General features: G+C 43.3%; 1 protein-coding gene across 7 annotated transcripts in view; it reads right to left on the bottom strand.

Moving 5' to 3' along the window:
- Nucleotides 1-7,055, bottom strand: part of LOC102197332 (SPRY domain-containing SOCS box protein 4-like) — an 85,728-nt gene that overhangs the window by 42,983 nt on the left and 35,690 nt on the right. Inside the window, exon 1 of one of the 7 annotated variants that reach the window (XM_005721085.1) lies at nt 672-732. The exons of 4 other annotated variants lie outside the window; for them this stretch is intronic. The gene's annotated coding sequence lies outside the window, so the exon portion shown is untranslated. Of the gene's footprint in view, nt 1-275; nt 478-671; nt 733-4,364; nt 4,411-7,055 lie in introns of those variants that run through there. 2 more of the 7 variants (XM_005721084.1, XR_001290400.1) reach the window with 2 other exon arrangements.

Raw genomic sequence — 7,055 nt, 5'->3', positions numbered from 1 at the left:
GAGGGAGGAGAGGCTCAGTGTGAAGCAGCATCCAAAAGAGAAGGAAATGTTTCCAGCAAAAGCAGCAATGCGTAGGCTCATCACCGTCTCTCGTAAACATGATGAAAAATGAATCATACTAACAGCGACTTTTAACCTACATCGTCTATCCCTGTATGAACTGTCACAAAGAGCACTTCATCGCTCTAAGGCTGCTGTTTCTTCCACAAGTACACACACTCCTGAAATAGCAACAATCTCCCTCAGCGGGATATTTGAGCAAAGACACACTTCACCTTGTAGACATCAGATCAGATCAAGCTGCTTACGGGGAATCTCCAGTGACTCTTCTCACAGCTCAGTGCGCGTAGCTGTTCAGCCTGAGTCCATGTTCAAATCCGAAAGGCAGGCGAAAAACAAGCTGAAACTCCTCCAGCCAGTCGCCGGCAGCCAGAAAACCCAAGAAGACAGGAGGAAGAAGAAGCAGCAGCCGGCAAGTCGGACAGACAGAAAGAGAGCGAGAGAGAGAGAGAGAGACTTCTTTCCTCAGAGCTTCCCACCTCTCTCGCTCTCTCCCTCTTGCCTCCTCCTCCTCCTCCCCTCCCTTGTTCCCTCCCTCTTTTCTCTCCCTGGAGCTTATCTGTCCTGAGGCTATCACTTCTTTTCTTACCCCCCACCTTCCCCCAACTCACTTGTGCTCGAACTCCGACGAGCGTTTCCAAGGCAGCACCGTCACGATTTCCTCCGCCGCAACTCGCAGCTCCGCGCGGACTTTTAGCACCACTCCAGTTTCAGTTCCACTTCAGCCTTTCCGAGAGGAGAGCTGGGGGTGGGGTGGGGGAGCGGGAGAGAGGCCTGAAAGCCGATCCGTTGATCTAATCAAGCAAAGTTACCAACAGCAACCAGACCAGCAGGCAGCTGAGAGAAACACCCGGTACACCCCCACGACTCCCCACTTCTCACAAAGAGCTCACACAGAGCCAACCAACCACACCAACCCCCGCCCCGACTGCTGGAGCCACACACAGACACACATGTTCACGTACACGTCCACCCCGACACGTGCACGAGCGGATCGTGTGCACATTTCAGGCGATAAGGTGAGAAAGGCAGGTCGTGTCCTATGTGCACTGGTACGTGGAAAGCTACAGTTAAACACACGAGGACGACATTCTTGCAAAAGATCTTAAAAAAAAGGTTAAAAGAATAAATAATTGTTTTCACAGTATTTGATTACTGTAGCTGAGTACCAAGTGTTCCTTTTTGTCCACTTTCCATGTGTGCAATTAGCACATTAGATTCAGTGCTGTCTGGGTGATGACCCCCGCTCTCTTTTGTTCTGCTCTATTACACTCTGTGCTGGCTGCTCTTTCCTGTTGTCACCTCCTTTATCTGCCCACAACTGCAAATTACAGCATAACTACTGCATAACTCTGAGGTGATGCGATGACTATGTTCATTTATCAGCCTTTTCCTGCAGCTACATCAGTCAATTAAGAAATCAGGAAAGTAAATAAAGTACTACAGACAAAACAAGCACATTCCGGAAAGCTCTCGCACAAGCTCCTCACACTCTGTCCTCGGATCTTTCTCTCATCACCGTGTGGCATTTAGAAAACACGGCACACACGTGTTTGCTGACTCACACGCGCAAACACATTAACACATATATAGTCGTGTGGATGTGCAATCCTGCAGGACCGGGGCCCTGCCAGCTCACTTCCTGTATGAGCTTACTTTCCCCAGGACTGGTGTGACTACCGGGGAACTAAAACCTGCACGACAACACATCTCCCACTGTATCATTACATCACATGTCAGCTCAGGCATTCAAGCGCAATTTGCAATAACAGAGAGTTGTGTGAGAGTAAATCTTGGTTTGTATGACTTTTGCTTTCAAACATCTACAACTAACGGTGAGGTCGCGTTTAATGAGGAGCTCATGTACAACACCACCACCCCGCAACATATACACAAACGAGACTTCAAGGGACAGTTCAGAGTTTTGGGGACTATATTTATTGCTTTGCTGAATTTAACCATTTAAAGCATTCACTGCATCCCTGGATTTTACTAGACATTACCTGATATCTAACAACAAAGACTTGTATGATGTTAGAATGCACCAATTTATTCCAAGGTGAGAATAATGCAGGTAGCAGTTCAATACCAGTGAACGAAATATGTTCTACCCAGACACCTCCTCTCGCCCAGGGCAGGGCGTGGAAATACTCCAGTAGTGAGAACACGTCTGAAGTGGATTGCCCTCTTTCGTGTGTACATGTTAGAAATAGCAGTTTCAGAGAATGTGGGACAATGTCCAGATCTTATTATCCCTGAAGTGTCTATATTTCATGTGTGAAAATGGTTTTGGTGCTACTGCTGGATGGCTTATGAGAAGGATGGCTGTGGCTCAGGTGGAAGAGACGGTCGACTGGATTGGTCCTTGGCTACCCAAGTTGTCCCTGATGCAGTGTTCAGCGTGTGTGTGTGTGCGTGTGTGCGTGTGTGTGTGTGTGTGTGTGTGTGTTAGATAAAGAAAGATCAGATTAGATTACATGAATAGCTTTTGGATAGCTGCTATGTTTTTGTTTTTTATCTAAAACATTCTGTTATGGGATTGAATCAGGAATTCTAAAGTCTCTACAAGATGTTCCATCATTGTTAAGAGTCAAGGAAATGTCTGGCAATTATGCCCACTAAACCAGCAAGTTGCTGTTTTACACAGTTATAGATTAAAAGAGATATATAATGGTAAACCACAGTCACACAGGCCTGGATAACGGGCAGAGGTTGTCAGGTGGTCATGACAACCTCTGGTCACAATGGAACATGTGTAATCCTTAACTAGTTGGAGAGTGGTTCCTGGCGGTGAAAATGACTGCTTTTATTATATTGGAAACAAATTCCTAAGAGGAAAAAATATTATAACTTTTATTTTGAAGGTGAACGTTCTTTTTCCTGTTTGTGCTGTCACTGTGTAACTTGCCTATGCTTAAAGTCTTTAAAATGTTAACATGAACATGGCTCAGAGTGCTGAGAACTACCCCCCACCCCACACACACACACACTTACGTCAGAGCCAGTAAACTGGCTTCATTCAGGCTGGAGGTGGAAAAGAGGAAATGTACAGATGTGTATAAACACACTGGGGGCTATGGATCACCTGAATGGGTCACAAACATTACCTTTGCCCTACACAGTGTTCATACATCTGCATGTACTCAAACCAGCGTCTTTACTGACTTGCCACTATTCTAAATACCATCCACCGAAGGTCAGTGGTTTTGAATGTAAGCACTCACTGTAGGCTTCAGGTCACTGTAGGAGTGAGAAAGGAAAGTCAGAAATCTGGGAAAGAATCTGAGATTTCATTTCCACAGAAAGCTTTTTTGTTTTTTGATCAAAGTGTATCTGAGTTTGGAATTTCCCCGTGTTTATTTTTAGACAAATTCACATGAAATAAAGTGGAACTCCTGGTTGTTTAATTTCTGCAATCCTTTGTATTCTGTCATCATAGTCTAGGATCAGCTGTAAACACAGTGCGTCAAATCACAAGGTGAAGGTATATTTTCTTGTTTATTTAATTTATGTACTTCTAATCTGCATTTAAAATACAAACCCCCAAACTCAGCCCCCTAATTCTTGTGGCTAAGAGGCTTTTCCGGGTTTTAGTTTTGGGAGGCTTTGCTTCAAACCAGTGATCACACAAATTGATTGCATTTGTCCAGCATGACAGCAATAACACACTGTATGCAAAATCCAAGAAGGAGCGATAAAGTAACATTAGGTGTTAAACACAAAATCTTTCTTTTATTATACTATATAGAGATTTCATTGTTTAAGTAATTGTGTCTAAACCAAGGAAACGAATTGCCCTGAGTTTGATCACTTTAATGTTTATCCTGCTACAAAGAGAAATGTGCAGGGTAGGAAGATTTCTGTTAACTGCTTTCTATATTTTCTGCATCTCAGGGCTCATATCCATCAACGCCACTGAGAAAATTGTCAGTACGCTTCACTAAAACAAATTCTTGCATGTTTTTCCATTAATACACCACAAGACTGACTTCTGTCATCCTAAATAAGAAACCAAAGAAACTGTTTGACATTACAGCTTCAAGCTGAGGACTGCGGTACATCCCCCATCCCCTAACGGACCCTTTCGTAAATTGCCCCTGATTTTCTGCCTCAAGGCACATCCACTCTAAAGGGACCCCATGGGGTCTGAGGACACATGTGTGTGTGGGTGGGTGTGCGTATGCGCTAATCTGCAGGACAATAGGGGCACTGTCCTTACCCCACACAATTAGGGCTAGGGGCTTCACAGCTGAGCATCTTATTGACAATAGGAACTGGAAGTGTGTGTGCCTGTGCATTTGTGTGTGTGTGTGTCCTACCAACACGCGTGTCAAACACAAAGCCATCCAACTGTCCACATCGCCCAGGGGGGAGGGATCAACAGAGAGGGGGAGACGGATGGATGGAAGGGGAGAACAAAAGTGGGAGAAATGAGAGAAAAAGGGTTTGAAATGTGCCGCTTCAGGGTGAAGGGTGAGGACAGTCAAAGGGACAGGGTAATATATATATACATGTATATTTGATATAACCAGTAGAATTACTATGTACTGATGGAAAAGCGACAGGAGTAAGGTAATAAAAGTGCGCTGATGGAGGACAGATGAGAGTCAGCTGTTTTATATGGATCCAAATCACAAAGAGGATGTAGTCCCACATATAATCCTTCATAAAACCACAATATGTTATTTTTATTTGGGGTTTTGTGGGAATTAAACAAAACACAGATAATCTGAATTAGTGAGATTTAGAGGTAGGGCAATTCGTTTCCTTGGTGGATGCTGTCTGTCTTCTGTCACCAGTCTCTCTATTAATCTCAATTTGCTGGGTGCGGCCTATAGCTTTATATTTTACAGACAGACGACAGATTGACATCAGTTTTCCCATATAACTCCTAAAGTAATACACTGAGGTTGTTTTGATTTCTCCTGGAGGTTCTTGGTACCAGTTCACACAACCTGCCATCAATATTGAGTAGTTTCCACCATTCTTTAACTAACCTCGCATCCTTGAACCTAAGGTGCAATTACCCGCAAAATGTCCTCATGTCTGAGGGATGTCCACGTCTTTAAATCTTGAAAGAATACGTCCTTGAAGGTGGACATTTATAGTCCCTAGTGTAAGAAGAGTTCACCAACACTTAGCTGTCATACTGCGTGAAATAAAAGGCTTACAGGGGAGGGAAAAAAGGGTGCACATTTCCTTTTCCCTCTTGCACACATCAGTGCTGACCATCTGAGTACAGCAGGTAGGCGTTAATTCCGACTGGCTGCACAATCAATGATGGTAAATGGAGGCAGCAGGAGGGACAGACAGTGGTCTGCTGCTTTCATTTCCCTCCCATATCTCTTTCTCTTCCTCCCTCCATTAAAACACAACCGTACCATGTCCTGTTTCACTATAGGAAAGCTCACTTAATGAGGCACAATCTCAGTTTGCAGTGCACTCATGCAGTTTTCTCCCTTTCCGGCTCCTCACTTTACACCGTCAGTGCCAGGTAGCTTTACTGTCCAGCCTGTACCATACACATTTCTGTCTTTCTGAGGCCAAACCTGACTGTTTTGTTCTTTTGTAACTTAATTAAAGCTGGATTTCTCTCTCTCTTTTTTTTTTTTTTTTTTTACCTAATGGTATTTCATCCTTCACAGTGCAAAAGGTACAGTGCAATATTTACCTACTGTTATTATTATTGCTACTTACTTTAAAGACGGCTAACATGGAGCAGAAATTTTTTTATTCATTTAAATTCTGGTAGCAAACCGAGAAACCCAGAATCTGAAAACCAGATTTGCTTGTAAAACATTTCTCTTAAAACATGGATTGGAGATCTTTGCACAGCACATTTTACGGCTCAAAACAGTTCAGGTGAGGCTGGAGGTGAAAGTAATGAAAGGTATAGGACAGAAAGCCTCACGGGTCCCCTGAGGATTAAGTGAAAAGGTTGCTACACCCAAAGGACCCTTTCTCATTGAAACTAGTTTTGATTTTTAATCACAGTAAATAGCTAAATAGCTTCAAGTTCAGTCAGTAACAACAAGAACACAGAAACCAAAACAACATGGGCTCCATGGTAACACCTGGGTAGTGCTGTCACCATCGCCTGATGATTTTTGAACAGGATTGTCCAAACACAGTGTTTACCTGGATATTTCATTTCTAAACACCAACCTGAACCTACAAGCATCTCTCGCTATTTGCTGTGACTCGACGAACGCTTTGGAAAAATATCGACAGCTAAACAAGTGTAACAGCGACTCTTCAGTGTTTCTGAGCCCAAATGGACCCAACATTTGTCTCAGAAAATCTGGTAAGCTTTTCTCGTGTGAGCAAGCAAAAGCATTTTTTGAATTTTTTGCTCAAAATGTGTCTAAAGCTTTCATAATCTTCAGGAAGCAGAGTACACTTTGGAGTTTAACTTTCATTTGTAATACTTAAACATCTGTAAGCACTTTTAACAAAACTCTGTGAACATTTGTGGTTTTATAACATCTGTAGGACTCAGTTTTTGCTTTTTCTTGTGTCACCTTAAACTTTTCTAATGCCACACATCACACTGTGTGATTGATTTTTCTAACTATGGACTACGTGCATGTTTTTATCATTCAGGCATCTTGGCCAGTGCAGACTAGCGCTGCTGATATGAAACAGCAGCAGGAAGCTAACAAGATTGCTGAAAGTGAAACGGTGCAGGAATTAAAAGATGCACTCCATTTTGCCACTCAGGAGTTGAAGACTGCAAAGGAGGAAAATGCATCTTTGAAGGAGAAGATTGCCGTCCTTGAAGATGCTCACAAAATGCAAGTGAGTAGCCTCCAAGAAGAGCTCAAACTCAAGGATGAGGCGCTTCAAAGATGTGTGAAGAAAAGAAGAGCTCGAACCAAAGCCTGGGTAGAACTCCTCCATGAATCGACCATAAAAGACATGGAGATAAACACCAGGGAACAACACTGGAGCAGCAAGTGGCAATCAACCGAGAAGAGCCTGAAAGAGGAGAAGAA

Source organism: Pundamilia nyererei, unplaced genomic scaffold, assembly GCF_000239375.1.
Source record: "Pundamilia nyererei isolate P.nyererei 1_Seehausen unplaced genomic scaffold, PunNye1.0 scaffold00004, whole genome shotgun sequence".
Taxonomy (NCBI): Eukaryota; Metazoa; Chordata; class Actinopteri; order Cichliformes; family Cichlidae; genus Pundamilia; species Pundamilia nyererei.
Note: the sequence above shows the minus strand (reverse complement) of the source record. Positions and strands in the feature narration are given on the sequence as shown.